This window comes from Aegilops tauschii, chromosome 3 (genome assembly GCF_002575655.3).
Source record: "Aegilops tauschii subsp. strangulata cultivar AL8/78 chromosome 3, Aet v6.0, whole genome shotgun sequence".
NCBI lineage: Eukaryota > Viridiplantae > Streptophyta > Magnoliopsida > Poales > Poaceae > Aegilops > Aegilops tauschii.
This window is the reverse complement of record NC_053037.3, coordinates 432948829-432959076: the sequence shown is the minus strand read 5'-3', so window position 1 is coordinate 432959076 and position 10248 is coordinate 432948829. Positions and strand designations below refer to the sequence as shown.

Here is a 10248-nt window from a genome sequence, read left to right as displayed (position 1 = left end):
CAACATCAAGAGAAATTCTATCAACGTTCCTAGCTAATTCGTCAACTTTAAGCAATTTTTCTTCAAGCAAAGCATTGAAATTCTTTTGCGAATTCATAAACTCCTTAACACTAGTCTCAAATTCAGAAGGCATCTTATTAAAATTTCTATAAGAATTGTTGTAGGAATTACCATAAATATTAGAGGAATTACTAGGATACGGCCTAGGATTAAAGTTTCCTCTATACGCGTTGTTACCAAAATTATTCCTACCAACAAAATTCACATCCATAGATTCATTATTATTCTCAATCAAAGTAGACAAAGGCATATCATTAGGATCAGAAGAAACACTTTTATTAGCAAATAATTTCATAAGTTCATCAATCTTTCCACTCAAAACATTAATTTCTTCTATCGCATGCACTTTCTTATTAGTGGATCTTTCGGTGTGCCATTGAGAATAATTAACCATAATATTATCTAGGAGTTTAGTATCTCCTAAAGTGATTTCCATAAAAGTGCCTCCCGCGGCCGAATCTAAAAGATTCCTATAAGCAAAATTCAATCCGGCATAAAATTTTTGTATAATCATCCACAAATTCAAACCATGAGTAGGGCAATTACGTATCATTAATTTCATCCTCTCCCAAGCTTGTGCAACATGTTCATGATCAAGTTACTTAAAATTCATAATATCGTTTCTGAGAGAGATGATCTTAGCTGGAGGAAAATACTTAGAGATAAAAGCATCTTTGCACTTATTCCAAGAATCAATACTATTTTTAGGCAAAGACGAAAACCAAGCTTTAGCACGATCTCTAAGCGAAAAAGGAAATAGCTTCAATTTAACAATATCATTGTCCACATCTTTCTTCTTTTGCATATCACACAAATCAACGAAGCTATTTACATGGGTAGCGGCATCTTCACTAGGAAGGCCGACGAATTGATCTTTCATGACAAGATTCAACAAAGCAGCATTAATTTCACAAGATTCAGTATCGGTAAGAGGAGCAATCGGAGTGCTAAGGAAATCATTGTTGTTGGTATTGGTAAAGTCACACAATTTGGTATTATCTTGAGCCATCGTGACAAGAAAGCAATCCAACACACGAGCAAACAAGAAGCGAGCGAAAAAGAGGCGAACGGAAAAGAGAGGGCGAATAAAACGACAAGGGTGAAGTGGGGGAGAGGAAAACGAGAGGCAAATGGCAAATAATGTAATGTGGGAGATAAGGGTTTGTGATGGGTACTTGGTATGTTGACTTTTGCGTAGACTCCCCGGCAACGGCGCCAGAAATGGCTCGTTGACGGGAAATCAAATCTTGACTTGACTTTGCGTAAGCCTCCCCGGCAATGGTGCCAGAAATCCTTCTTGCTACCTCTTGAGCACTACGTTGGTTTTCCCTTGAAGAGGAAAGGGTGATGCAGTAAAGTAGCATAAGTATTTCCCTCAGTTTTTGAGAACCAAGGTATCAATCCAGTAGGAGGCCACGCACCTATTACTCCACACATCGACCGCTATCCAGCATGCATCTAGAGTATTAAGTTCAAAAGAACAGAGTAACGATTTAAGTAAGATGACATGATGTAGAGGGATAAACTCATGCAATATGATATAAACCCCATCTCGTTATCCTCGATGGCAACAATACAATACGTGCCTTGCTGCCCCTACTGTCACTGGGAAAGGACACCGCAAGATTGAACCCAAAGCTAAGCACTTCTCCCATTGCAAGAAAGATCAATCTAGTAGGCCAAACCAAACTGATAATTCGAAGAGACTTGCAAAGATAACCAATCATACATAAAAGAATTCAGAAAAGATTCAAATATTGTTCATAGATAAACTTGATCATAAGCCCACAATTCATCGGTCTCAACAAACACACCGCAAAAGAAGATTACATCGAATAGATCTCCACAAGAGAGGGGGGAACATTGTATTGAGATCCAAAAAGAGAGAAGAAGCCATCTAGCTAATAACTATGGACTCGAAGGTCTGAGGTAAACTACTCACACATCATCGGAGAGGCTATGGTGTTGATGTAGAAGCCCTCCGTGATCGATGCCCCCTCCGGCGGAGCTCCGGAAAAGGCCCCAAGATGGGATCTCACGGGTACAGAAGGTTGCGGCAGTGGAATTAGGTTTTTGGCTCCGTATCTGGTAGTTTGGGGGTACGTAGGTATATATAGGAGGAAGAAGTACGTCGGTGGAGCAACGTGGGCCCCATGAGGGTGGAGGGCGCGCCCAGGGGTAGGCGCACCCCCTACCTCGTGCCTTCCTGGTTGATGTCTTGACGTAGGGTCCAAGTCCTCTGGATCACGTTCGTTCCGAAAATCACGTTCCCGAATGTTTCATTCCGTTTGGACTCCGTTTGATATTCTTTTTCTGCGAAACTCTGAAATAGGCAAAAAACAACAATTCTGGGTTGGGCCTCCGGTTAATAGGTTAGTCCCAAAAATAATATAAAAGTGTATAATAAAGCCCAATAATGTCGAAAACAGAATATAATATAGTATGGAACAATAAAAAATTATAGATACGTTGGAGACGTATCATCGGTCCACGGACCGGTTTGGACGTATGTTTTCCCGCAAACTAGAGGCAAAACCAGGGGCTTCGCGGGATTGCTGCCGCGTACGCGAAGGTGACCCTGGACCGACCCGAAATCTCTCCCGCGTGAAGCGGTTGCCACTGCTCAAGTCGCTCCAGAGCACGAGCGTTGTATTCATGCCGGCCTAGAGCGAATGCGACCTCTCATTTGTGCCGACATTAAAGCGACGCATCCGTCGAGAGCACCAATTGTGCCGCGTCCGATGTCCGTGCCTGTTCAATGTCATATAAACATTACTGGACAGGACATGATGGATATCTACCACTTGAAGCAGGCTGTCGTTCGTTCGCCTACCATCATTATACAGGCACACCGGCCGTGAAACCAACTTCGGCGTCCGCATTGACACACCCCACCGCTTGGCCTGGCCGCGAAACCAACTCCGTATAAACATTACTGGATGGGACGTGATGGATATCTACCACTTGGAGCAGGCTGCCGTCCGTTCGCCAACCGTCATTATACAGGCACACCGGCAGCTTGGCTTGGCCGGTGTCTGCCATTTACACCAGGTCACACTCGACACAAACCACACCACACCACATCTGCTTCACATCCGCCCCCGTGGACCACTTCCGCCATGACCGCGATCTCTAGTGCATTGTTGGAGAGCCTCTCGACAGAGCATAAGCATGGGCTGGCCACCCTTACGGCTGGCAGGCAGGGTTGCCGTGTGAGCCGGATAGAGGTCGGCCTACTCCTCGGAGGCCTCTGACGATGGAGACATCCTTCGGTGACGAGTCAGCGCCTCTGCCCGCCCTGTTCGATGCCGGCTTGACCATGGAGCATGCGCAGGCGCACTTCAAGGATGCCATGATGAGACTGTCGGCAGCTGCGCACCCTTCGCTCCGCCAATGAAGTTTCGAGGGTGCCGATTCCACGACAAGGCATGTTTGTCCATGTCCATCATCGATCTCACGTGAACCGCCGACGGACAGGCTGCGGACTCCGACGAGGAGCGGTAGGGCGTGGGAGGCGGCGAGGCCTCGAGTCCCGTGAGCCGATCCGTGCCCCGTGTTCTACTCTTGCTCATCGGCGGCCGCACTTTCACTCCGCGTGGCTCAGCCAGCCGTCGGACATGGACACGGCCGCCCGACATGGGCATGGAAGGGAAGAATAAGGACTCGGAGGACGTGTGCCACCTTTGATTTTTAGACTAAGTTTAGGTCCGGTTGCTTTTATCTAATGAAATATGCCAGAAATGTAAAAAAAATCGTCAGAGTTAGATAAAAATCATTCAATTTGCATGTATTTCGTCCGACCTGTTTAAATACGGATTGAAATGCACGCGGGCATGGTTGGACGAACCGGCTCCGTATCAATGTCGACGTCTGAGGATAGATACATATCCATTTCATGGTCAGCCCGTTTGAGATGGCCTAATATGGTATGGTATGGCGTTACCTGTGCTGAAAAAACATTTTCTTTTTAAGAATAAAAAAAAACATTTCCGACGGGCGTCGCAACGGTAAGAAATTCCCCTGTCCGCCCCCAATTCGAGACGGAAGCACCGCAGCCGAGCTGACCTCGCATTGATGCCTACCCCTGCCCGCTCCATCCATCACGAACCCGCCAGCTCCACTTTCCTTCTATTTCCGCCGCCACGCCACGCCACGCCACGCGCACCTCGGCGAAGGACAAGGCTCCGGCTGCCGCCACCGCCTCTGCCCCGGCTATAAAGCCGCGCCCTTTGGCCGGCCCGCTCCTCCTCCTCTCTTCCTCCGCGCCGCGCCTCTCGCCTCCTCGCCGCGCTCTGCCCGGTCCGCTCCTCCTCCTCCTCTCTTTGTCCGGGCGGTGCCTCTCTCCTCCGACCTCCCCGCCGCGCTCCGGCCGGTCCGCTGCTCCTCCACCCTTCGTCCGGGCCGTGCGTATGTCCTCCTCGAGTCGGGTTTCATCTTGCTCGTCCTCCTATGTCGATCTGTCCGTCTAGAATCGCGTATGGATTTGATTTTGCTCGTCCTCGGTCGATTTGCCCGTTTAGAGTCGCGTCCGGATTTGATTTTGCTCGCCGTCACCGTCGCCGTCGCCGGTTTAGATAGCTAGAGAACCCCGCCTGATTTGATTTTGCCCGTTCTCCCCGTCGTCCGTTTAGGACCGCGCCCGATTTGGTTTCAGTTTGCTCGTGCTCAGTTCGTCAGTTTAGAGTCGCTTCCGAGTTGATTTTGCTCGTCCCTCCCCGCCGTTGTCGGTTTAGAGTCGCTTCTGATTTGGTTCTGCCCGTTCTCGCCGTCGCCCGTTTCCGTTTTTGCTCGTCCTCGCCGTTGCCCCGACGCGCTCGCATGTTCTTGGCCCGTCTCGTCGAGGGTCTCCGTCTGGTCTGCGGTTGAGAAATTTCTGCGTGCGGTTCTGTTATCTGAGAGACCCTTTGGATCCTGCGTTTCTTCGTGTTCGTGTCTGCGCGAGAGTTGCAGGAACAGTCGGGTCTTGGTTTTGAAATTGGGTTGCGGCCGGAGATGGAGAGGCGGAGAGCAGTTGTCAGCTTGTCGTGCTAGTTCAGATCGGTTGCTAGGCTCCTGCGTTGTTCGTCGGCAGTTTTCAGATCTCAAACGGCTAGCTTGTTCGTGCTCGTCCATCGAGACGTGCCCTTTGATGCTCTGGTTCCTCTGTCGATTCTGATTGTACCAGCTAGCTTGTTTCAGTTTCGTCAGGCGTGTGTGCTCTCGTCCTGGATGCAGGGGTGATTCGTTACGGTTGTTCTGATGCGTGTTACTGCTTCTGTTCTTTTCAATTGATTACTTCCTGTCATGCTTTGCTTATCCATATATGGTGATGTGTGTTCAGGGGTGCAAACCATGTAGGCCGTGGGTGCAAATCATGTGGCTTGCTGCTTGACTAATTGAACACCTGCTGCTGCTACTGTTGGACAAGGTTTCCTGCTTTTTTTGCCTCGTGTTGCTAGTCCGTTAGATGAGGTGCTGCTAGTCCCTTAGACTTCGTTCTAGATTGCATAGCATTACTCCAGAATTTTGTCATTGCCCACCTGGGCATATAATTCTGCTGTCAGCATAACTCTAGAATTTATTTATCTGTGAAAGCACGTTCATCACATGTTCTTTATCAATGCTGCTCACTTTTGTCACGTCCCTTTTGTTTGTCCTGTTAAATTTTATGGCATCAACTTGGAGCAAATTTTGAACTCACTGGTTAGAATGCTGACTTCTGTATTTGTCGCTATGTAAGCCATGCACTTGGAAGCCTGGGAGTGATTAGGATTTGGATTGCATAGAGATTTTATGCTATGTTTGTTTATAACCTGGTTGTGACCTAATATAGTGCAAATCTGCTAATTTTTTAATTTAATTTATGTTCAACACAAGTAGGTTTTGTTTGCAAGTGGTATTTCTTTTGTGTGTGTATGAACATTCATGCTGTCAATTTTTCTTATCATAATCATTTACCGTGGTGTTCGACAATACATTTCTACTGTTCTTTGTTCCCTTTTGAGGTTCACTGACTCAATTATGCATGAGATTTGATATCAATTACTGCTGTCCAGTCACTGAAATAATGCTTTTCTTGCTTTGTCTAGACTTTGTGACAAGAATAAGCATGCGTCTCTGTGCCTACAAACTTGTGGGTAGTGCCGTAGTGATGATGATCCAACTAGCTTCCTGTTTTCAGGAATGAAGATCTGAATTACCCTCACCCCTCTACAGAAATCAGTTTACTCATTCAGTTTCTGGAACTTCTTTATAGCTTTCTGAGTTTAAGTCTTGCATGTATTGGCTTTCTGTTTGTACCCTTATCTATGTCTGTTTCTTTGTGTGTTTCTTGTGTGCAAGCGATCCATTGTGTGTGTCTGACTGTGTGTGTGATGTGCCCTATCTATGTATGTTTCTTTGTCTGTTTCATGTGTGAAAGTGCTCCATTATCTGTGTTTGACTGCTTGGATGGGGTGATTCTGATTGTGTTACTGCTTATATGGTCTGTCCAATTGGTTTCTTATTCAAGCTTTGCTTGTGTTCCGATGTCGTCTCCCCATATATGGCGATGTGTTCAGGGATGCAAACCATGTAGGCCGTTTCGAGCAGGCAGGGATCCAGAGACGTGCACTGGTCAGGCTTCTCTCCTGCTGATAGATGATGATAGGCTGAGCAGAAAAGTTTGACTCTTGTAACACTCACTTGCTTGGCTTCCACTCCTTTGTGTGGCCGATTTGGCATCCAATGCATCTCATGCCTATCTTATACTCCCTCCGTTCCAAAATAGATGACCCAACTTTATACTAACTTTACACTAAAGTTATAAAGTTAGTAGAAAGTTGAGTCATCTATTTTGAAACGGAGGGAGTATATCTCACTCACTCATCACAGCATCCTTTTCCCTGTTTTTGTTCCTTTCTTTCTTATCATAATAATCATGTATACCGTGGTGTTTCACAATACATTTTTTGTGATATCTGTGTTTCATTATGTCTTATGTGGATATCATATTTTTTTTTGTATATTACTGCTGTCCATTCACTGGAATAATGCTTTCCTAAGTATTTCAGGTAGGATATAGACAAATGTCACATTTGCTCTTCCTTGTGTTGCTAAGGACACTGATGGGTGGGGTTTGCTTACAGCGCAGGTATATTTATGTTTTCTACATTTTGTGATGCTAATGTCTGTAGTCCCAATACGCTTATTTAGCCATGTTTTCCTTGTTCACTTCACAAGATTATGTATTCATGCTGATAGTATGTTGCTCTTTCCAGGACCGATAATTCTGATAGTATGCCAAGGACTGCTCAGGGTTCCTACCACTTTCTGTTTTACCAACTAAGGTAATCGAATTTTGACCTTCAACTTGCAAATTTATCACCTTATGGGAGGGAAAGGTTTGCATGTACATGAGCTCTGATTATCTACATATATACTTGAATTGCTTTGGATTTGTTGGACTACTATTCTACATGATGTTCTCCATGATTCACTTGATCTGTTAATTTGAGTATTTTCCCGGTGAGTTCTTTAGGTTCATCTTGTGACACAAAATACAATTTTGGTACGTGCAGACTCTGAAATTTGGTGATAAAGAAAAGGTACCTCCTAATTTGCTCTCTGGCTCTCTTACACTTGTCTTTGTTTATATAACAGTAGTGGCCTCCTGGCTTGTAGTTGGGTAATGCAGAGAAAGGTTTGGAACTGAAGAACTAAAATAATGCAGAGTTGAAGGTTCTGAACGGGAAGCTTGAACAAATAGTTTACTTTTTCTCATGTCTTTGATTAGTTTCATCCTATCTATGTCTGTCTTGTGTGCAAGTACTCCATTGTGTCTGTGTGTGACTGACTGTTTGTGTGTGTGACTGATTGTGTGTGTTGCTTTGTCTGTTTCTTGTGTGCAAGCGCTCCATTGTGTGTGTGTGCGTGTGTGTTGACTGTGACTGTGTGTCATTTTATGACACTGACTGTGTATTGATTGTGACTGTGTGTGTATGTGTGTGTGTGTGTGTTGACTGTGACTGTGTATTGATTGTGACTATGTGTATGTGTGTGTGTGTGTGTTGACTGTGACTGTCATTGTGCAAGCGCTCCATAACTACCTACGCATGGAAATTTCTGTAAGGTCATGGGCTTGTCATTTAATGACCTACATACCTCTGTAGTTGGTAGTATCATTGCCCTTTGGACACTCTTCAATGCATTTCTGTATATTTTCCTGCCACAACTATGATGTTTGTGCTGAGAATGATGTATATGTAGAATCCAGGGTGGATGGAGGGTTTCATGATGGCTAATTTGATTTGTTATGGTTCTGATGGTGTGCTTCTTGTGTTTGAACTGAAGCCGTGGATCACTCATCAACCTGGTCTGTGTTTGTATGGTAATCCTTCTCGAATTTAACTCCTTCCAATTTTGTACACAATATTTATCTTACGTCTGGTAATACCTTATGAATGTTTTAGCTAGTAATATAGTAACGCCATACTTCTTTGGACATTGTTCTGTATATGCAAGTGTGGTGAGCTCACATATTGTGTCAGTATCTACCTACGCAGATGAATTATTTCCGGATAGGACAGAGGTGCAATGTTTACATCCATGGTAGAAGGTTCTTTAACACTGAACTCATCAAAGGTCCTTGGACTCAAGAGGTTTGTCATTGCACTCCTGACTTTGCTTGAGAAAAAAAAGATTTTGCATGTTTTGTAGTTATATTTATGATATTTTTTCTACAGGAAGATGACAAAATTATTGACCTTGTAAACAAGTATGGACTAACAAAATGGTTGCATTGCAAGGTATTTCTTTTGATTGTTTTATTTTTATATGGTTTGCTGAAATGCATTTTCCCCCTATGTGCAAGGTTACACTGGTAACAATTCTCTGTTGATGCATTGCAGGTCAGCTACCAGAACTTCCTGCTGCTGATCCTGGGATGTTTCCGAACATGCTCCCGAACATGCTCAATCTATCCGCCCTAGGACAGGTGACTACTGTGCTCCTTTTATGATTATGTGTAGCTAGTACTCAAATCATGGATAGTCCATTCTGTCATCATAACGCGACCAGATTCACTCTGATTTGCAGTTTATTTGGTGATGGCAGAATGAACCCACCTGTGATCTATTACGCTTCTTTATTATTCAATGTTTTGTTATTACTTTCTAATTCTTTCTTCCCTTTGCATCGATCCACTTGCTATGCAGCCACTGCCATGACACAGCAGGTATGCTCAATTTTTTGTTTTGTGCTTGAGATTTTTCTTGTTCTGTGATGCATATGTCTGACCACTCTTTTCTTAGGTTACTCGGCATGCTCGGTGTGTTTACTTCGGTGGACTTCCTCCGATCGCTAATGAACAGGTAATTGCCTTGAGTAACTTGTTATTTCTTGGCGTCTCTTTCTCTATTCGCAGTCCGTGCTAACTATTTTATTCTTCTTTCTTCAGACGGTTGCTCTATTCTTCAATCAAGTTATGGCTGCTATCGGGGAAACACGTTTGGTCTAGGTGATGCAGTTGTTAATATGAAGCTGATTTTTGAATTCATTCAAAACATCTTAGTTGTTAATATGAAGCTGATTTTTGAATTCATTCAAAACATCTTAGGTGGCATAATCATCTGAATCCAAACATATGGAACGATGCTTGGACTACTGAGGAGGAACATGCACTGATTAATGCCATCAGGTATATGTGAATAAATGAGCAGAAATAGCAAAACTTACTCCTGGAAGGTACTGCATGCCAAACAACTTACATCATGGGTCTTGCTTGTAGTATTAGCTTTCTGTTGCCCTTTCTATCTCTTATGTGTGTGACTGACTCTGTGTGACTGTTACTGTGTGTGTGACTGAATCTGTGTGTGACTGTGACTTTGTGTGTGACCGACTGTGTGTGTGTTTGAATTAATATTGCATTCGCTTGATGGTGTGTGCTGTATGCTTTGCTTGATGGTGTGTCCTGTATGCTTTGCTTGATGGTGTGTCCTGAATGCTTTGCTTGAATGATTGGTGTTGTATGTTTTGTTTGTTGTGGTTTAACACTGCCTTTGCCGGTCCCAAGCCCGGATGTGAAAATGTGGAGGGAGCTGCATTGATATTGCATTTGCTTGATTGTGTGTCCTGTATGCTTTGCTTGAATGATTGATGTTGTTGTATAATTTGTGTTTTGTATTGTTGTGGTTTAACACTGCCTTTGCCGGTCCCAAGCCCGGATGTGAA

General features: G+C 44.4%; 1 long non-coding RNA gene across 4 annotated transcripts; it reads left to right on the top strand.

Annotated features, from left to right (window-relative positions):
- Positions 1 to 4173: 4173 nt before the first annotated feature.
- On the top strand, positions 4174 to 9770 carry LOC109786982 (uncharacterized). Of its 4 annotated transcripts, none has more exons than XR_005773268.3 (11): positions 4174 to 7171; positions 7299 to 7367; positions 7599 to 7625; positions 8287 to 8407; positions 8583 to 8678; positions 8763 to 8825; positions 8928 to 9013; positions 9234 to 9253; positions 9330 to 9389; positions 9476 to 9535; positions 9635 to 9770. It is a non-coding gene; the product is annotated as an uncharacterized lncRNA (long non-coding RNA). The 4 variants fall into 4 exon arrangements; XR_006672327.2 differs by having other exon boundaries at positions 6906 to 7171; positions 7559 to 7625; XR_006672329.2 differs by lacking the exon at positions 7599 to 7625 and having other exon boundaries at positions 6906 to 7171; positions 8294 to 8407; positions 8568 to 8678.
- Positions 9771 to 10248: the final 478 nt, after the last annotated feature.